Consider the following 22,135-nt stretch of genomic DNA (forward strand, 5'->3'; position numbering starts at 1 on the left):
CACTGCAGCGTCACACGCACAGTCTGTTAGGAGACCAGCCAGCCGCCATTTAGAGATCACTAGCAAACTCGAAAGACAAATCACAAGTCTGAATCTTTCTGTGGTTACTAACAGCTTCCGGGGGCTGGGAGCAGTCGCCTCGTGGAGGGTCCACTCTCCCCAATTCCAGGCCTAGGCACATCACTGGCATGACTTTTGTAGTGTGCCATTATCGGAGTAGCTCAGGGACCCACCGCTGTTAGCCCCGGGAGGAGCCCCAGATCAGCTGGATTTGGGAATTCCTGTGGAACTCTGGGCCCTGGTGCCACACCTCTGAGTCCTGGGGGCAGGGACAGCTTTCTTGCAAGTGAAGGGGCTCACACGCCTGGGGTAGGGGCTTACTCAGAGGAATAGGAAGGTGGGACGGACCAAGGCAGAGGGTAGAATTCAGGGGGGTCCGTGCAACTTCCTTGGGAACATCATTTAAAAAAATTCTTTGTATAATGATTTACGGATGAAACTGAATGAGGAATACTTAGACAAATATCCCGGAAACTTCAAATAAAGCACTTCTGAAACCCTAGGTATCTTAGTGTACGTAGTTAAAGATACTGTGAGAAGAGGTCCATCCAGGACATGCAAAGATCAAGAGCCCCTACCCCTGTGGATGTGGATGCCGTGGAAAGGTGGACGTCAGTACGGATACAAAGATGCAGCCCAACCCTCACAGCTGTGGCCCCATCTGACCTCACTGCATCCAACAGCCTTATGTCCACATGCTTTCACACCCTGTGCCTCAGTTAAAAAAAATTTTTTTTTAATGTCTATTTATTTTTGAGAGAGAGAGAGAGAGAGTGAGAGAGTGCATGAACAGGGTAGGGACAGAGAGAGAGAGAGAGTGACAGAATTCAAAGCAGGCTCCAGCCTCTCAGCTGTCAGCACAGAGCCCAACACGGGGCTCGAACCCAAGAACCGTGGGATCATGACCTGAATGGAAGTCAGACGCTTAACCAACTGAGCCACCCAGGTGCACCCCCCCCCAAAAAGTTTTTTTTGATGTTTATTTTTGAAGGAGAGAGACAGTGTGTGAGCAGGGGAGGGGCACAGGGAGAGGGAGACACAAAATTCGAAGCAGGCTCCAGGCTCTGAGCGGTCAGCACAGAGACCAACGTGGGGCTCGAACTCACCAACTGAGAGATCGTGACCTGAGCTGAAATCGGATGCTCAACCATCTGAGCCATCCGGGAGCCCCTGTGCCTCAGTCTGCTTACCGCTAACATGGGAATAACAATACTCTTGAGCCCCCAAATTGGACATCATGTGTCTTGCCCACAGCCAGGCTGCAGCCAATGCAGAACGCCTCATCATAAGGCACAGAATAAATCCTGCTGACCTGTAGGTACTGCTGAGCTTCTCCATCCTTATTCTGGACACAACACAGGATGTCCAGCTTCCTTCATTCTGCAAAAAATTCCAGAAAATTGTCACCCTCATACTCACTCAACTACAGACTTAGCAAAGGTAACCTTGGGACTCAGCTGAATTTCACGGGGGCTGGCTTTCTTTACACCAAAGGAGGCCCACCTTACCATTCATTTGCTGTCTTAAGTCTGGGCTGGAAAATTTGGAGAGGGATGGTGGGCACGACTGGCAGGGAATTCTCCCCTGCACTCGCGTATTTTTTTTTTTTTTTCAACGTTTTTTATTTATTTTTGGGACAGAGAGAGACAGAGCATGAACGGGGGAGGGGGCGGAAACAGGCTCCAGGCTCCGAGCCATCAGCCCAGAGCCTGACGCGGGGCTCGAACTCACGGACCGCGAGATCGTGACCTGGCTGAAGTCGGACGCTTAACCGACTGCGCCACCCAGGCGCCCCAACTCGTGTATTTTTTAAGACACACTGACAGGGTACAGCTAACATCACAACACCTTCAAGTGCCTCTTAGCTCTCATTTGACGCAATGCTTCTAGAGGCATGCTTTGATGGGTCTTTCAAGCCTGGATGGCAAGAGGATGAAGAGTTTCCTGTTTCAAGGCCCAGACACTTTCCTCCTTCCCTCCTCCCCTCACCCCCAATTCTCATTCTTAGAAAGACAACAAAATAAAAACCAGGTAGGGTGACAACACAATACTCTTTAGACAAAGCACCAAGCCCACAACCTAGCTGATGCCATTCCTCTGTCCCCTCACTCTCAGAGGCAACAGTCTGGGGGCAGAGGAGGAGAGGGGAGGGCTTTCAAGGAAAGCTGAAGAGAAAGGGCTGGAAAGAGAAGAGCCTCTGCAAAGCTTGTCTTCTCGGTCAAAGATCCACCCTGACCTCTGCTCCTCTTGTCCTCAAAAGCACCATAATGGATCACAGTTTGTCCTCACGTTGCCGATAGGGAAAACTGAGATAGTGGGTCTTAAAGCAAACTTTTCTGGGAGCAGCCTATTTATCTTTACAAAAATTGCAGGTTGGTAGGGGCTAGACATACTTTGTGAACGCTCTTAACTTGACTCTGAAGCAAAATTTGCTTCGTACTCAATGCTTTTTATTTCCTTTACACCTACAATGGTTTCAGACCAGCAAGGTGAAGGGGTAGTGAAAAATGGCAGCTTGTCCACTGGCAAACATTTCCAAACACCACCTCTGTTACCTTTTCCAGTTTTTAGAACCATGGGCAGCTTATGGAGGTGTAGGAGACAATGGGGGAGCCCTGGAGTCAGAAGGTGAGGGTTACCATCACTTACTGCTGTATGACCCTGGGGCACTCACTCATCTATCCCAAGCTCCAGCTGCATCACGAAGAACACGGAACTGGATTATTATAAGTGAACAAGACAAGATGTCCACGTGAGGCTTTGCCATTTACGAAATCCACCCCCCTCGGCCCCCACCAATGCCTAAGTGCATTTAACTGTAAAACACTGCTCACCTTTTGTGGCTGCATCTGAGTGTCTGACCACGGAGTACTCATCAAGTAGAGGGCAGGGTGGCTGCAGTTCAGAGGGGACTCCCACAGAAAGCCTGGATACCTGGGACGGAAGGGTAAAGGTCAATGAGACAGATTGCCAACGACTGGCCGACAGTTTCCTCGTCGGAATTAGGAACTAGAATAAAATAGGAACTAGGATAACACTTCTCCTCCTTGGCTTCAAGAAGGAATAAGAGGTAATCCACAGGCTCAATAAATATTCACAGCCATCATCATCACCATCATTGGCGACTCATCAATATGCACCCTAAGATCACAGAAATAACCCAAATGCCACAGTGGGGAGGTCCTATAGAGCTCTGTCTTAGGGTGCCCTGGAGGAGTGATGCACACTTTGGAACCTTCCTTCTAAATAACGCCCCTGGACTCAGAGTTCATTAAGCCAAAGGATAATAAGCATGTTGGTCGAACCCATTATGTTCTTGGAGGTGTTTTTCTCCAATATCAAACATTAGGAAGAAAAATTAAAAAGGGTCAAAGTAGAGGCATCCAGTTGATTCACAGCCAAGGTGGGCAACACGGTGTTCAGGTGTTTCTATTGTCAGATCACAGAAAAATAATGGAGAAAGGAAACATTATACAATTGATGTTGGTAGGAGAGCTGGACAGCAATATTGAGAAAACACTCTGATGCGCATGAGGTAACTGTGCCCTTGTCCCTGGAGGTTAAGTGCTGTCCTTCGTTTCTGCCACACACTGACCCCACCATCCCCACTGAAATCAGGGGCAGGGTCCCCACCAGCATGCCTAGCCTACAGAGCTGGCCACCACACAGCTCTCCAAGGCAGTGCGTGCTGCCTCCCTACCATATTTCTCACGGCCTCAGCAGAGGGTCCCCTGAGCCTACTCTGGGGACGGTGAGGAAGTGGGTGTGGGGGGCACACGTGATAAGTCTACTCCAACCTCCCAGCCTTCCTAAGCCTTCGGTTCCTCCCTTCTGCATTATGCTAGGGAAGTTCTAGAACCTTACTGAATATAGAACCATTGAGTCCAACTTACAGCCAGTCAGCAAAGAAATTTTGTAGAGCCACTTCCAACTGCTTGAGCTAAAACACATAAATTCAGAATTTCTCTATTCTACCCTCCTTAGCCTAACACCCTTAGAATCCATTCGCAGACATTTCTCAGGCTTTCATCAAAATATAATTTAGCAAAATCTTACAATCCTTTTGGAGGAATGTCCCTCCTGGGCTCTCCCCACTCCTGGGCCTTGGGGACCCGATGCCACTCTGCCCACCCCATGGAGGTGGGGTCTTGGCTGAGGCAGGGCTCCCGGACCCCACCTCTTTCTGCTTCCCTAGTTACCTCCAGTGTTTTCCACTTGTGGAGACTGTTCTTTAGGAAGCAAAATTTGCTGACTGAGGTGCTCAGTTCTATGTTGGTGTTTTGCCAGGGATTTCACTTTGATTGTAGAATTAAAGAGTCCTTCTGATCATGAAAGGGTCTCAGAGGAATGAGCCTGAGGAAATGCCCTGGAGTTCTCTGGCCTGATAGTCCTGCTTTTCAGAATTTCCTCTCAAACTGTCTTTTGCAGCCTGGGCCTCGATAGTCACCTCCCAGCACCATACACTCCCCCCTCTCTCTTCCCTCCCAATGTCAAAACATCGTGAACTGTTATCAAAAAACAGACCGATTTCAGGTCTGCTGAGGAGGGACAGAGATGTCTGGGCAAGCTGGCACAGCCTCTGGAATGCCACCTTTTCCCAAGCCTGACTGCTGGGTGGTCCAGGCGCCCTCCGCACCTCTCCAAGACCCCTGGGGAGGAAGGTGTCATGGCCCCGGTTTTTTGTGTGAGGAAATGGAGACATGGTCTCACCTGTGTGCTCCCCCACATCTATATGTGCCCCAGCTGACTGAGAGGGGAGAGAATAATGCATTCCTCTGGATCCTGGAGGGGAGTGAGGTGAGGAGGGAGAAGGAGCTCTGGGTCAGGCACGAGGGAGAACCTGGGCTCTGGCCACAGACCTCCAGACCCCCACATTGCCAGAAGGCTGTGCCCTTCCTTCTCTGGACAATTGGCGATGTGCCTACTCTCCATGGCTTTTCCAAATTCCCTGGATGCAGAAGGGAGACCGACTTGGGCCATTCCCTTTATTTCTGCTTTAGAAGCACCTCCTTAAACTTCAGTTTTGAAAAGCCTGGAATTGGCAGTGAAATGAGCCTTTCAGATTATCTAAGAATTTAAAAACTTAACTGCTTCTGAAATGCACTTGAGAAAGTACAGGCTTCCTACAGGCAAAGCAATCCTCTATGTAGACTCAGCTTTCGGACATCACGCCTGACACTTTCAGACTAGTTACTGACCCAAAGGAAACGAGGTTAAAACTTTCAGCACCAGTATATAAGTATAGTGAGAGTGACTTAGCAAGTAAGCTCAATTCTGAGTTATATTGGGAAACTTTCTGACAAATAAGGCTTTGGTAAGACAGTTGGGACCTGGGGTCAGACGGAGGCTTGATTCCTTTCTCTTGGGAAAGTCGTGTGGGCTCAGTCTCTTCAGGGTAAAATGGGAAAGGTGACCCCCCCCCCTCCGCCCCCCCGCCAGAGTTTCATTGCGGGTCTGATCCAGACATGCACAGGGTGTAAACACTACTGGCTCACAGTGAAAACGGTTGAGCCAGACACATCTGGTTTTATTTTCCTTGCCCTTGGGACTCACCTAGGTCACAGGAAGAGAATCTTGTTTCCACATGTCCCAAGCATTCCCGCACGAGTTCCTTTCTGATTCAGCAAGTGTCTTTCTGAGTCTAAGAAGACTGGGTTGGGCACTACCAGATTTGGTAACCAGTGATTTCAAAACAAAAACAAAACAAAAACAAGCACAGACCATGTAAGCACCAAAGTCGAGTTAATCAGCTGGCCTCTGCTACCTTGAAGGGAAAACCAATTTAACCCGCTAGACTTTGAACAGGGACACTTCCTTCACAATCGCTGCTGGACAGAAAGAAGTGTCGTTACCTACACAACCAGAAAACCAGCCAGCAACCTTCAGTTAAAGCTCCTCTTCTGAACAATGAGGGGGTAGGTAGTGAAAGCAAATCCTCCCAATCGAACTGAAGAAAGGATCTTCATGAGGAAGATGAGGACCCAAGTCCCTGGGGGACAGAACTCCGCTGGTGCTCGTTTTTGTCCTGCTCTTCAAATTCACCCCACACTGGGGCTTCAGGATGCAAAGCTGCAAGGGCAGCGATGTGCAGGGAGAAATGAGAGAACAGGACTCAGCCTGTGGGTTCTGCGGTGTCTGGTTTCTGTCAGGACAGAACCGAGGAGGAAGGGGACCGACTCAGGTACAACTGTCGAGACCTGCGGGAAAGACGTCAGCCGGACCAGAGGCTTGGGCCCAGCAATGCAGCTGCCCCCTTCCTTCCCACGGAAACAGAATCCGCCTGACGAAGCATCTGGAATGCACACAACTCCTCCTCTGAGCCGACTCAGCTCTGGAAATCATCTTTGATGCTTTGAGCCTCATTAACAACAAAGGGTCACCTTATCTTGGCCTGATTTTGTCTTTGGTTCACTTTCAATTTGGGTTGTCATGAACCGAATCAGTCAGAAAGGGATTATGGAAGAATCTTCCCTGTCCCTCCTCTCTCCACACACAGACAGCCCCCCCCCCACCCTGTCCCCCATTCCTTAGTCCTTGCTGCTGTGACTAAATCTATAAACGCACAAGTGCCATTAACTGACATTCATCAAAACATTCTCCATTGTTCGCAGACATGAGCGGCCGAGAGGTGGAAATTACTTGGCATTTCATTTTAATCTGTATTGAAGACTTGCCTGACAAAACATATTAAGTGTAAGAATTGCCAGCTTGGGAATGAAGCTATGTTTATGGCTCACCCCGTATTTTTCTTTCCTAAAGGAAAGGAAATGACACTTCCCCATCCCTCCCAACCTTCTGCAGCTCACCGGCCCCCACCCCACCGTCATCTTCCACGAAACCTTAACGTTTAATTTTCCTTCATGAGTGAAGCTTTTGTCGGTGGTGTCAGTAAAATTATCACAGACACCCTGCCTCTGTGCCGGCGTCTGAGATTAAAAACACCAACAAGCAAACACCAACAAAACCCAAGCGACTCCGCCTTTCATACGGTGCTATCGGCGGCATCTCCCAGGGGAAGGTCCGTTGTGGCGTCTGACTAACTGCAGACCACATGAGCTGTGCGTTTCTCTGCAGAAGACTGTCCCCGAACGCTTCTGACAAAGAATGGATGCCATGCTAATGGATGCGCATAATTACCAAGGGACAATGACTCTCCCTGCCGGATTGGGACAGTCGCCATTGCCACGCGGCATGTAGAGTGTGGGCCACTAAGGTTCGTTTTCGTCGGATCCTCAGGTTGACACTTTGATCTTTCAGGATGCTTCCACACCGTATCAGAAATAGATAACTAAAGAAGTAAATAAATAAATAAATAAAAATAAAGGCTCTCAGAGATGGAGTGTTATTTTTTCTTTTCTTTCTTTCTTTCTTTTTTTTTTTTTTAATTTTTGCTCTGGTCTGTCTCCCTGGATTAGTTAGGAGGCTGCCTTGGGGCGAAGCACAGCGTGAGCGGCCCACACTCTCCGTGCTGCCGCTGGCCCAGGTCAGGCACAGGGATCCGGGAGAAGGAGAATCGGTAGCAGACCTGTGCAATGGAGGCTGGGGGGGCGGGGGGGGGGAATCCGGGTCAGCAGGGACTCACAGGGACACTTCGGCTTCGTTTACCAACCTCCCGACGCTGCAGAGTGCGGCTGTCCGGGTGTGAGGAGGGTAGAGAAGCCCTCTGTGCTGTGTCGTGTTTTACGGTGATTGGATCTGCACCCGGGGCCATTTCAGAGTTCTGCTTCTTGGTGAACTGTTTCCAAGCTTCTGGCTTGGCTTGGCTGAGCTTGGTGAGGGTCAGGTGGACCAAAGTCTCTCCAGAGAGGCCTCTGTTGTCCCCCATCTTGGCTGATGTTCATTTCAGCCCTTCCACCGGCCTCTGCCATTCCCAGGATTTTGGAATCAGGAGTTGAGAGCAGAGGAAAGGAAAGGAGAGAAACACTTCATGTCCTCCCTTCGTGTCCTCAGCCAGCGCTTCTCCGGGTGGCTCCGACCCCTTCAAACTGTGAGTCCTGGGGATTCTGGTCCCAGGCCACAGCAGCCCACAGCTCCCATGTCAGGGTAAGGGTGCCAAAACCTTGAGGTTCATGCTGGGGGCAATGGGGAAGCCTCCACCTCGTGAAGGCAGGTGGACCGGTGGCCTGGCTGGCTGTTGTTGTTCTGTCCCACCACAGGTATCAAACTGGCTCCACACTCCCACCCCTGTCCCCCACCCCCACTCCCAACCCCCAGCCAGTGAGTGGCCCAGGTCAAGCACGGATGCCCAAGACAAACTTGTCGAATGAGCAGGTGCATCAATGAATGGGAACAAACCATCTGTCGTGCAGAGCTCCCCACTCTCTCCTTGATCTCTGCAATACCCTTGGCTTTGCACAGAGCAGGGTGAGGAAGGGTTTGTGTTCTGTCCCGTCACATACGCTAGAACACTGCTCACAGCTACATTTATAACACAAGATCTCAGGCTGACACCAGAGGAGAAGAACCAGTCAGGCTGGCCTGGGGCTTGTTACCAATCAAGCCCTGAACAGATGTAGCTCTTTCTGCCTCATTCCCAGTCCAGGCTACCCCGATGCACTCCAAAAACTCACACCTTAGTAGCCCAAAGGTATGGCCTTTTTCATAAGGTGTGAGGAAAATAACACCTACCTGGTTTCCAGTCATAATTTCGGTCTGTCACCTTTTGATTTGCAAGATAAATACTATAAGAGAGACTTGCATACGGTCCAATTTTAGGGGCAGATGTGAACAAAATGGTAATTACTTGCCAAGAATTGCAGCAAATCATTTGAATGAACTACACAGTATAGGCACATAATGGCTAGAAAGATAAGTATCTGTTCTAAATCTGTTCTACATAGTTCTGATTCTTTGTCATATAAAAATGACGTTAAACAAATAACAATGCCCTATTAGCTTCCGCTTGAACAAACTAAAAGTCTTTTTCTTCAGGAAGTAAGTAATTGGTCAGATTATAAAATGAACTCTTTCTCAGTTCTTTGATCCAGTTCTGCTGATAAGATGCACACAACTCTGTTTTGTCTCCCGGAAACTCCAAATGACCTAGCATGTCTTATAGATCATCATTAAGGAGCTCTTGGGGCCCTGCTGGCACCCACCCCCCATACCCATCTTGGATCCAGCCCAAGGGAAAAGATGGAACAGGCAGGCAGCCCGGGCAGAGAAGCATCAGGGCACAACCCACAGTCAGAGAGGACATTCACCGGGGGGAGCTGGGTGAGTGCCCGAACCATTTCCCACTCTTTTTCACATTAGCCTGTTTGATTCTCATTACAGCACTTGTCACCAGCTGCAACCATGCGCCCGCAGCTTTATTTACCAGTGTGACACAGGACCATCCACTGGCCGTAAGCCCCGTGAGTAGGGATTCAGGTCGGAGCTGTTCACCTCTGTGTCTCTAGCTCCTGGCATATAATAGATACTCAAGACATACTTGTGGGAAGCAACGTTCTATAGAACTGCCCACGCCCCCCTTGATGGCGGCAGTACCCCTGGCTTTGCACAGAGCAGGCATGAGGAAGCAGGTTCGGAGATTCTCATCAAAATTGAAAAAGAGCAGGAGGGAACCTAAGCTCAGAATTAGGGCTAAGATAAGAGTTGTAAGTTAGAAGGATGCACTAAGTATCACTGTTAGAAGCCTCAAGAGCCTGGCATCACAGCCTAGAGACAACTGCTACCTATCTATGATGATGTCCCAGGTCTGCATTGTTACAGATGGGAAGTGACTACAGAAAGACAGGAAGGGGAGGAAGGGAAGAGACGATGAAAGGAATGAAGCCAGGCACTAAGCAAAGAGCTCACAGAGGCTGCACACTGCGTGATGCTGTTCAGAATTTATAGCGTGCCTGTGGGAACAGGTGAAAATGATGCACGCCAGCGGAAGCCTTGTGCCCTGTAAGACAGACACAAACCTCTTCAGTTCCAAGGACAAGAAGCCGTTCTTTGAGCACTTCATCTTCCAGACCCGACCACGTGTAAAGAACATAAACTGACACACACATGCTGCATTTGCCACAAAAGCTTTCCCTAACCTGACTCATCACTGACAACCTAAGTATGCACCAAGACTCAGACCTAAGACGGGCAGCCTTTATCCCAAATTCACTGGACTCAATGTGACCATCTCTTCTAAGTCTTGTTTACAATTTTTTTTTTTTTTGCATCGCCAGTGACGTTCACTCATAATTCTCAGCCCTTCAATTCTTCAGCCAACGTTTCAGTTTAAAAATGTAACCTGCTGGGGCGCCTGGGTGGCTCAGTCTTGATTTTGGCTCAGGTCATGATCTTCTGGTTCGTGGGATTGAGCCCCGCCCGCATTGGGCTCTGTGCTGACAGCATGGAGCCTGCCTGCTTCTGATTCTCTCTCTCTCTCTTTGCCTCTCTCAAAATAAATAAATAAACATTAAGAAAAAAATCAAAAGTGTAACTTGCTAACTATCAGCGATGGAAGAATGTTTGGATAGCCTAAGTGATTTTGCTGATTTGACCTTTAGTCTCATGAGTTTTTGTATCTCTGAAACACTTACAAAGGGGAGGGACAACAGGTTTCAGGCTGAAATGGCTGCTTTCCTATTCTGAATGAGTCCCTGGATACTGTATCAGAAAATGCCTACTGTGTGCTCAGTGGTGACACTACAGAGCAGAGGCTGAGCCCTGGCACACACTGCCTGGGCAGTGAGGTCTGCCAGTCACTTTCAGCCAAAAGCCATGCCTGACGCAGCCACACTGTGGGGTGACAGGGCTCTGAGCTCTGTTGGCCATTTGCCACTAGATGATCCTGATCCTCTTAAGAAAGATTATCCAAAAAGAAGGCTGCAATTATTGATCGAAAACTGTGTCTTCATCTAATCATGACGACACATCAGCAACACCCAAAATGAGAGACCTTTTCCGTTCTCTTAAAAATGCCAATGCCAGGAAGGACAAGACAGGCTGAGGAACTGTTTCGGATTACAGAAGATCAAAGACACATGACAGCCAGACACAAGGAGCACTGCTGGACTGGATCCCAGATGAAGGGAAAGAAGTTGCTCCAAAGGCTATTACTGGGACAAACGGCACAATTTGGATACGTATTGTATCATCTGATCAACACAATACTACCGCAACTGTAGCGATACAATGACATTATATCAATCTTCAATCTCCTGACTTGGATAACTGTATTTGGCGATGTTTTGAGGAAACACAGCCTGAAATATTTGAAGATAAACTAACTAACTCTCAAATGGCTTGGGGGAAAGACGTGCATGCATATATGTATGGGTGTGTGTGTACATGTGTGTGTATGAGAGGAGGAGGGGAGCAAAGGGGTAAAGCAATCAGTCTGGGTCCAGAGTACCTGGGGGTTTCATTGCACTGTTCTTAACAATGCCGCTTTAAGTTTTGCATTTTTTATTTTGGAAGGAATACATTTTCATTTTCTTTTTTGCTTTCTATGTTGAACCATGTCACCTGTAAATAAAGGCAACTGTGAGATCTTCTTTGTCATTTTTTGAGTCAGAAAAAAGTCATACTTGAAGTAACTGACATCACATTTAGTGTCAATTTATTTACCAGGGTATCTCTTTAAACTCCAATATTATACGATCCCAGTAATTACTTCAGTACAACATAATCTTGAACTGTTTTAATTTGCTCTGTCTTGCTCAAAGCTGCTTTGGGAGGAAAAATGGTATTTTTGTTTTATATGGAAATGGGTAACACAGATGGTTTTACAATGTGGCTTAAATCACATAATGCCCTTTGGCTTTTTAACTAAGTCAGAAAGATAAATTCCTAGTAGTTAATCAGAGCCACTTCCTGCTCCCGCCCCTCCTTGGCAATTTGGGGGGCCCGTGTGGCCAGAGGTCCTTGGGAGAGCCTATCTCTCGTATACCTTTAGTCGCCAAGGGGTATTCACTTCTCGCAGGCAAGGTCAACACAAACGTTGCCTATTTGACACGAAAATATCCTTCCTTCCATTGAAATGGCAGATGATCAAAAGGATACGAGCAAGAATATTTTGCTTGGCACGTGGCCTAAAAGTTCTAAATTTATCTCTTCTATTTTTACTTCGTTCTCAGATTGGATTAGTTACTAGGCAACTGAAGTATTTAATTTCATTTGCTAATAGTTACATTTTAATAGAGGCGGCTAGTGGACACGACCAATCCTGCCAATGCAAACACGGCCCAACCCCCAACCTCCACTGGGCAGTAGGCCTGACTACCTCATTCTTGTGGCAGATAAACACTATTCATACGCTCACGTTTTACTGACTCGACGTTCACATACCGGAAAGGGGGATGTCTCTTTTGGAATTACTTAGATTAAAAATATTTTAGTTACTTGTTTTTCTCACTCCAAAAGCCACCTGTTTGTGGCATCCTAAACCCTCTTTAAACTTGTGGTTCACAGCGGCACACCAAGCACATAGGTCTTCTTCCCCTCACCAAGAAGGAAAAGAAATCCTTAAGCAGAGAAAGGGCACCATCAGCACCCCCGGTGTATTGATAGGCGGGGTAGGTTGATAGAAAAATGAAAATAGTGAAAACTACCCCAAACAAACCTAGTACTAGGCTTGGCAGAGGTAAGACAGTCTTCCACTAGGGAGCTGGAAAAAATCCAAATGTGGAGAGAGGGCAGGTTGTTGGGAACACTTATGATGGAAATTAGTTTTAAGATAGCCGCCACGCCCTCAGACCCGGCTTTTCCCCAGTATATAGAAGGCTGGATGTGGTATGCTATGGGAGTGGCTCCGAAAGAAGGCTGGAGATTGGTCTAGGATGGGGCTGTCCTCTTGGATACTGAGTCTAGAACATTAGAGCACAGCTACTCAACAGACTGGGTCTGGGAGAAGGAGAGGAAAAGAGAAATACCACTCTACCCAGACGTGGGCTGCGGGGAACTGTTCCACCTCAGGGCAAAGCTTCCCTGGGGGTCCCGGCTGGCCCGGCTGCCTTCTTCCCAGGCACTCTGAAGGGCAATCTGCTGTCAAGCCCCTCACTAATGGACATGTGCTTCTTGGCCATCTTTCCTTCAGAGAAGGGACGTGCAGTGGAAACACCAATCCACATATTTCTGCCCTTAAAATATGAATAGGCAGGCAAGAATTATGAGACCTTTGAGGAAATCAATTGCACAAGAGAGAAAGATCAAAATAACCTGAACTGGACTCCAATGCAGAGAACAGAACGTACAAACACACACACACAATTACTATCACCAGAGACGCTACACTGATGAGACCAAAATAGTCTACTGTGAAAACAGAGCCATCGGAGAGCAAGAGAGAACCCTTAGAAGTTAAAAACATATAAAATTGTGCTACAGATTTTGTCCTATGGGGAGGAGTTAACAAATTTTGATTAAAATTATATTTTCCTGTCAATGGTGAGAACTCAACGCTTTAAACAACTAAAGAATAGGATGTAGGGGGCGCCTGGGTGGCTCGGTTGAGCATCTGACTTAGGCTCAGGTCGTGATCTCACGATTCGTGGGTTCGAGCCCCACGTCAGGCTCTGTGCTGACAGCTCAGAGCCTGGAGCCTGCCTCAGATTCTGTGTCTCCCTCTCTGTCTGCCAATCCCCCACTTGTGCTCTGTCTCTCTCTCTCTCTCTCTCTCTCAAAAAAAAATATTAAAAAAATCAAATTTCTTAATATTTATCTTTGAGAGAGAGAGTGGGGAGGGGCAGAGAGAGAGGGAGACACAGAATCTGAAGCAGGCTCCAGGGTCCGAGCTGTCAGCACACAGCCCAACACAGGGCTAAATTCACGAGCCGTGAGATCATGACCTGAGATGAAGTCGGACACTTAACCGACGGAGCCATCCAGGCGCCCCAGTTACAAAACCTTTTAAATGGCACCAAATTGAATGACTGGAGATAAACCTAGTAAGTGCTACCAAAAAGAAAGCAAAAAGAAATGCAAGTCAAAACCACAATGAGATATCACCTCACACCTGTCAGAATGGCTAATATCAAAAAAGACAAGAAACGATGAGTGTTGGCAAGGATGTGGAGAAAAAGGAACCCTCCTACGCTGTTGGTGGGAATGCAAACTGGTGCAGCCACTCTGGAGAACAGTATGGAGGTTCCTGGAAAAATTAAAAATAGAACTACCATATGAGGCAGTAATTCCACTACTGGGTATTTACCCAAAGAAAATGACAATACTAATTCAAAAAGATATATGTACCCCTATGTTTACTGCAGCATTATTTATATGAGCCAAGATACGGAAGCAGCCCAAGTGTCCGTTGATAGATAATGGATAAAGATGTGGTGTGTGTGTGTGTGTGTGTGTGTGATGGAATATTATTCAGCCATTAAAAAGGGGGCTCTTGACATTTGTGACAACATGGATGGACCTAGAGAGTGTTATGCTAAGTGAAATAAGTCAGACAGAGAAAGATGAACACTGTATGATTTCACTTATATGTGGAATCTATAAAAAGACAAAACAAATTAGTAAACAAAAAAACAGACCCTTAGATACAGACAGAGTGCACACTTGTGATAGCCAGAGGGGAGGTGGGCAGGGGGAACAGGTAAAACAGTGAAGGGATGAAGAGTTACAAGCTTCCTGTTATAAAATAAATAAGCCACAGAGATAAAAAGTACAGCATAAGTAACAGAATTAAAATATACTGTAATAATGTTGTGTACTGATGGATGGTTATTATACCTCTCATGATGAGCACTGAGTAATGTACAGAATTGTCTGTACACCTGAAACTAATATACTAATATACTTGTATGTCAATTATTCTTCAATTTAAAAAAAGCAAAAAATTCAATATTAATACCAGGTAAAAATAGACTACAAGGCCAAAAGCAAGGGAATATTTTATGTGGATTAAAGATTCAATCCAGAAGATAATAATAGTCACAAACTTTTTTCACTGAAAAACACAGCATGGATCTTTGTAACAAGTGTTAGAAATGCAAAGCAGAAACTATTAAATTCGTGATCATAGGGGGAAACTTCTGCACATCTTTCTCAAAAATTGACAGCTTGAGTAGACAAAAATATAGGCAAGGCTTTAGACGATTTGAATACACAATCATCAAACTACATTAATTTCATAATTAAACTCAGTTCTCATCTAACAGAAAACATGCTTACATTTCCATGGAACACTTAACAAATCTGATCAAGTATTTGGCCACAAATAAAATCTCAGTAAAACCTTGAACAGATACACGCTACAGGTCTCTTGGAACTCTAACCCGAGAGTAATTTATAAAAGAAAATCAAAGCTGAAATTAGTGAGTGTATGGCAATGAATCATAATGAGGGCACTCAGCTCAAAATCTACAGGGTGCATCAAAGAGGGGCTCTAAGTTTAAAATGCATTTGGAAATCAAAGATTGAAAATGCACTAAACAATCATCTCAGTATTAAAAAAAAAAAGGCTAAAAAAAGTAGAACAAAGGGAATCAATAAAGACAAAACCAGGAATGGTGAAATACAAAACAAGTAAGTCAGTTTGATTATTGAAACCAAAAGATGTTTAAAGACCGATAAAAGAAACGAGTCTGATAAAAAAAAAAAGGTAAACAGAACAAAATTATGAATACTAAAGAGGATGTAACTATAGACATAGATGTTATTTCAAAATTACTAGAGAAAATACACATAAATTCCAATAAATTTGAAAAAGTTTTGAAACAAAATCGAAAACAGAAATAATATTCTAGAAACATATAAACTATTAAAATGACTTCACAAGAGGCAGAAAACCTGAAAAGATCAGTAACTATAGGAAAAGAAAATTGGAAATGGAGTCAAAGGTCCCCTACTTGTTTCTAACCCTTATCAGCTGGGTCCCAGGCCCAGATGTTTTTACCATTTACTTTTTTCCCCTGACTTTAACAACCTTTAAATTTTGAAGTACATATTAATCCCTGTGCCAGATTTCTACAGAACATAGAAAATACGCAAAGATTCTCAATTTATTCTATAAAGCTAGTGTAACCTAGATGCCAAAAAAATGGATAGAATGACACTAAAATACCAAAGTGCAGACAAGAATTCAGTAGCTCAAAATGCCTATTAAAGCCAAGACATTTAATAGTAAGAAATTTAATATTTAATAGGGAACTTGGTATTAATTTGGTGGAATGACCATCGAAAGTGGTCTAAGGCAGTGTGGGATGGAGAACATGTGTCCCACCTGAAAGAGGTCATCAGTTTAGTGTATAGCAGGAATCAGGAGCACATTAATGCATACATAAGCAAAAATTCTAAACATAATAACAAATCAAAATTAGTAGTGTCTTAAAAGAGTAACACACTATGACCTAGAAAGAGGGTTTATCCAACAAATGCAAGGAAGACTCAATGTTAGAAAAATCTACTATAAAATTCAATTCACTAACATTTCAGAGGAGAAAAAACACATGAGCGTCTTGATAAAGTCATAACGGCATTTAATAAAACTGCACATCAATTCCTAATAAAAAGTTCTTAATATGCTCAGTTCAGAGAAAATATTGATAAAGGATATAGAAAGAAACCTACGAAATGATCTATTAACACTGAGCAATTAGAAGCAAGAGAGGGACGCTTGCCCATCGTCATCACTGCCTTTCCACATCACACCAGCAGTCCTGGGCAAGGCAGTGACTGGAAAATAGAGAGAGGAATAAACACTGCAAAGGAAGAGAAAACAGTTTGTTTCAAAGTATGTGGTTGTTGTCATTAAAATCCAAAACCATCGACTTGAAAATGGCTAAAACTATGAAAATCGATCAGCAAGGTGCCTAGATGTAAGGTATCTTATCTGTTCTGCACCTGCACATCTCAGAGATACAGATATGAGAAGTGGATAAGGAAGACCAAGGAAATAGAATGTGTCGCTCCTCTTGAGTTCTTGAATTTTCTAAATTATGTTTAATGGTTGAAGAAAATTCTAACAGTGTCAGATGTGGTTGTAAGTGTACATAGAGGAAACATTTAAGACAAATTCCATTATAAACAGGGGAGGTAAAAGGGGGCCAAGGAAAGTAAGGTTTTCTACTTCTCTCAAACTGGTAAAGCGTTAGCATCAACAGACTGTGATAATCACACACATGTGCAACACAGACACAATAGACGGGGACAACACATACACACATACACACACATAGCTACCTGCAATGTCATATCTAGCCAGAACACTACAAAACACACAGCCAAAATCACTACACGTAAATCAAAATGAAATTCTAAAAAATGTTTAAGTAACCCAGAGCAAGACAAGAAAAAGAAAACAGAAATAAAAAGAAAGAGAGAGTAAAAGCAAAAAAGAAAAATAAAGTGGCCAACTTAAGTCCTAACACACCAATACTTAAGTTAAATAAAATACACCAATTAAAAGAGATTGGCTGAGTGAATAAAGAAACATGACCCAACTATATACTGTCTACAGGAAATTCACTTCAAGTATAATAATAAAGATAGATGAAAAGGAAAAGGATAGAAAAAGATATATCATGCAATAAAGCAAGAGCTAGCAGGAGTGCTATATTGATATGAGATCAAGTAGGCTTCAAAGAAAAGAAAATTACCAGAGACAGAGATAGATATCACATGATGATAAAAGGGTCTAACCATCAAGAAAATACAACAGACAAGAGGGCTGCAAATATAAGAACCAAAAACGGATAGAACTAAAAGAAGAAACAGAGAAATCCACAATTATAATTGGAGGCTTAAACATCCCTGTCTCAAAAGTTTATAGAAAAAAGCAGAAAATCAGCAAGGACAGAGAGGACCTCAACAACATCATCCATCAAGAGCGAATCAACATTTATAAAACACTTCACCCAACAATAGCAGAATACACATTCTTTTCAAATGCCTGTAGAACATATTCAAAGAAAAGCAATACCCAGAGCCAAACCTCCCCCCCCCCCCCCACACACACACAGGAAACCAGAAATAAATAACAGAAAGGGAAGTCTAAACACTTGTAACTAAACAAAAGATTGCCAAGCGATACATGGTTGAGAGGAAGTCTCCAGAGAAATAAAACATGCTAAACTGAATTAAAATGAAAAAAAAAAACAAAAAACCCAGCATATCAAAAATCTGTGAGACACAGCTAATGCAGTGCCAGGAGGGAAACTTGTAGCACTAAAATGCTTGTTTTAGAAAAGACAAGTCCTAAATAATAATCATCTGAACTCAAGAACCCAAGAAGAGTAACAAACCTAAAGCAGGCAAAAGAAAGGATATAAGAAAGAACAGAAACCAGTGAAATTGAAAATAGAAAAATAAAGGAAATGAAAAACAAAAATCTGGTTCTTCAAAAAGATCAGGCAAATGAACAAATCTTTTAATAAGAAAAAGACTTTTAACAAGAAAAAGCAAAAGAGAAAAAAAAACCCCACAAATTACTATATACCCTGAAAGCACCAAAAGAATAGTAAGAGAAATATGAATAACTCTATGAATAACTCTATACACATAAATTTGGCAACTAGACAAAGTGGACCAATTCCTTAAGAAACACTGACTACCACAAGCTCACCCAATATAAAATAGACAATTTGAATAGCCCTATAAGTATTAAGGAAATTGGATTTTTAGTTTTAAATCTCCCAAGAAAGGAATCTCCTGGCCCACATGATTTCCTGGGAGAAGTCTAGTAAAGAATTAACACCGATTGTACACTTTCTCTTCTAGTGAGCAAAAGAGGAAGAAATACTTCTTAATTTATCTTATAAAGCCAATATTATCCTAACAACAACACCAGACAGGGACAGGATAAAAGAGAAAACCAGAAAAAAATATCCTTCATAAAAATGCAAAACTCGTTAACAAATATTAGCAAATAGAATTCAGCACTATATGAAAGGAATTATACACCATGACCAGGTGGGGTTTATTCTAGGGGTCAAGAGGGTTCAAAATTCACATATCAGTGTAATTCATATTAACAGGCTAAAGAAGAAAATTACACAACCATACAGATGCATAAAAAGCTCTGACAACATTGAACACTCATTCCTGATATAAACACTCAGAAAAACAGGAATAGACAGGAACTTCCTCAACCTGATATAAAAAGCATCTACAAACTACCGTACAGGTAATATTATACTTCATGGTGAAACACTGAATGCTTCCCGCCTAAGATGGGAAAAGGCAAGGATGTCTGCTCTAATCACTCCTGTTCAACACAGTACTGGAAGTTCTAGCCAGGGCAATAAGGCAAGACAAAAGAAATTTATAAAGAACAGAAAGAAAGCAAGAAAACTGTCTCCATTTCTAGATAACATGAGATTGCATAGAAAATCCCAACAAATCTATGGGGCACCTGGGCGGCTCAGTCAGTTAAGCAGCTGGCTCCTGGTTTCGGCTCAGGTCATGATCTCCTGGTTCATGAGCTCAAGCCCTGCTTCAGGCTCTGCACTCACACTGCACTATGAATGCAGAGCCCACTTGGGATTCTTTCTCTCCCCCTTTCTCTCTTCCTCTCTCAGCTAATAGACTCTCTTCAAAAATGGAAGTTAAAAAAAAAAAAAAAAGGAAATCCCAGCAAATCTAAAAACAAAAACAGAACAAAAATGCACAAACAACTAGAACTTGTAAGGAAGTTCAGCAAGATCACTGAATACTAAATATAAAAACATTCAAAAATCAACCGTATTTTTTTGCATACTAGCAATGTACATTAGTGAGTGCTAAATTTAACATATATAATACCGTTTACAACTACTCAAAAAAAGGAATTTTACATGTAAATCTAATAAAACTTGTACACAACTTGGATGCTGAAAGCCACAAAATGCTAATAAAAGAAATCAAAGATCTAAATAAATGGAGAGACATACTGTGTTCACGGATTTGAAAACTCAACATAGTGAATGTGTCAATTCTACCCAAGCTGATATAAGTTTAATGCAACTCTTAACAAAAACCCCTATATTTTGTAGGTATAGACAAGATTATTCTAAAAATGTTTTAACGTTTATTTATTACTGAGAGACAGAGAAAGACAGAGCTTTAACATGGGAGGGGCAGAGAGAGGGGGAGACACAGACTCCGAAGCAGGCTCCGGGCTCTGAGCCGTCAGCACAGAGCCCGACGTGGGGCTCGAACTCGAACAGACCGTGAGATCGTGACCTGAGCCGAAGTCGGCCGCTTAACCGACCGAGCCACCCAGGCGCGCCTAGACACGATTATTCTAAAATTCTTCTGCAAAGGTAAAGGTGCTAAAATAGTTAAAACAATTCTGAAAAAGAATCAAATGAGAAAAATCAATCTGCCTGTTTCAAGACTTGGTGTGGAGTCACAGTAGCCAAGACTGTGGTATCAGTGGGGGCAGAGACAAACAGGTCACTGGAAAGAACAGAGAAGTCATCTAATTCCATTTTATTGCCCTGCTGAGTTTTGACACAGGTGCACCAGAAACTCAGTAGAGGAAGGACGACTTTTTCAGCAAATGGTGTTGGAGTCACTGGGCACCCATAGACAAAAACCGAATGAAGCTTACACCCTACATGAAAATTAACCCAAAATGGACGATGGACTTAATTATAAAATGTAAAACCACACAATTTAGAAAAAAAACCCTAAGAGAAAATCTTTGGGATCTGGGTCTAGGCGAAGAATCTTTAGATATGGCATGACACAATAAAAGAAAACAAGTTGATAATCGGACTTTCACAAAGTAAAATCCTTCTGCTACACAGGCTGGGAGAAAATATTTGGAAGCCAGGTAGCCTACAAGAGATTATTATCTAGCTTATACAAGGAACTGTCTAAACTCGATATTAAAATAACAAGCAACCCAAGTAGAAAATGGACAGAAGAATGGACATTTCACCAAAGAGGATACCCAGAGAGCAAATAAGCACATGAGAAAATGTTCAATACAGCTATTCATTAGGAAAACGCACATCGAGCCGCTCTGGGAAACAGTGTGGAGGTTCCTCAAAAAATTAAAAATAAAGCTACCCTACGACCAAGCCATAGTACTGCTAGGAATTTATCCAGGGGACACAGGAGTGCTGATGCATAGCGGCACTTGTACCCCAATGTTTATAGCCACACTTTCAACAATAGCCAAATTATGGAAAGAGCCTAAATGTCCATCAACTGACAAATGGATAAAGAAGATGTGGTTTATAGACACAATGGAATACTACTTGGCAGTGAGAAAGAATGAAATCATTCCATTTGCAACAACTTGGGTGTAACTGGAGGGTATTATGCTAAGTGAAATAAGTCAGTCAGAGAAAGACAGATACCATATGTTTTCACTCATATGTGGATCCTGAGAAACTTAATGGAAGACCATGGGGGAGGGGAAAGGGAAAAAAAAGTTACAGAGAGGGAGGGAGGCAAACCATAAGACACCCTTGGACACTGAGAACAAACTGAGGGTAGATGGGGGGTAGGGGAGAGGGGAAAGTGGGTGATGGGCATTGACGAGGGCACTTGTTGGGATGAGCACTGGGTGTTGTATGGAAACCAATTTGACAACAAAAATAAATAAAAAATTTAAAAAAAGGAAAATACACATTGAGACCATACACCTACCAGTACAGACAGAAAAGAAATAGTGAAAGCACAAAATGCTGGAGAGGATGTGGAGAAATCTTTCATACACTGCCTACGAGAACGTAAAATGGCACGGCCACTCTGGAAAACAGTCTGGCAGTTTCATCAAAAAATAAATATACACTGGCTATGTGACCCAGCAATTGTACTCCGGGCATTTGTCCCAGAAAAATGAAAGCTTGTGGTCATGCAAAAACCTGTACACAATTGCTTGTAGCAGTCTTCCTTGTAGTAGCCCCAACTGGAAACCACCAAAACGTCCCCCCCAAAAGTACACAGCAAAACAAACTGGGGCATGCCTGTGCCATGGAATACTACTCAGCATTCAAAAGGAACAAGTTGTTGACACAACAATGTGGATGGGTCTCAAGGGCATTATACTGGGTAAAAAAGCAACTAGCAGCTTCACATAATGAACGATTCCATTTATGTCACATTCTCAAAATGATAAGAATTACAGAGGTGGAGAACAGGCTAGTGACTGCCAGGGATTCAAGATGGTGAAGGGGGTGTGGGGTGTGTGGGACCACAAAGAGGT

At 43.8% G+C, this 22,135-nt stretch overlaps 1 protein-coding gene across 5 annotated transcripts in view; it reads right to left on the reverse strand.

Moving 5' to 3' along the window:
* LOC131511530 (uncharacterized) overlaps nucleotides 1-22,135 on the reverse strand; it is a 128,847-nt gene that overhangs the window by 14,635 nt on the left and 92,077 nt on the right. For all 5 annotated transcript variants that reach the window (XR_009261551.1, XR_009261550.1, XR_009261549.1 and 2 more), the window contains exon 3: nucleotides 2,895-2,994. The gene's annotated coding sequence lies outside the window, so the exon portion shown is untranslated. The remainder of the gene's footprint in view (nucleotides 1-2,894; nucleotides 2,995-22,135) is intronic.

Source organism: Neofelis nebulosa, chromosome 5 (genome assembly GCF_028018385.1).
Source record: "Neofelis nebulosa isolate mNeoNeb1 chromosome 5, mNeoNeb1.pri, whole genome shotgun sequence".
NCBI lineage: Eukaryota > Metazoa > Chordata > Mammalia > Carnivora > Felidae > Neofelis > Neofelis nebulosa.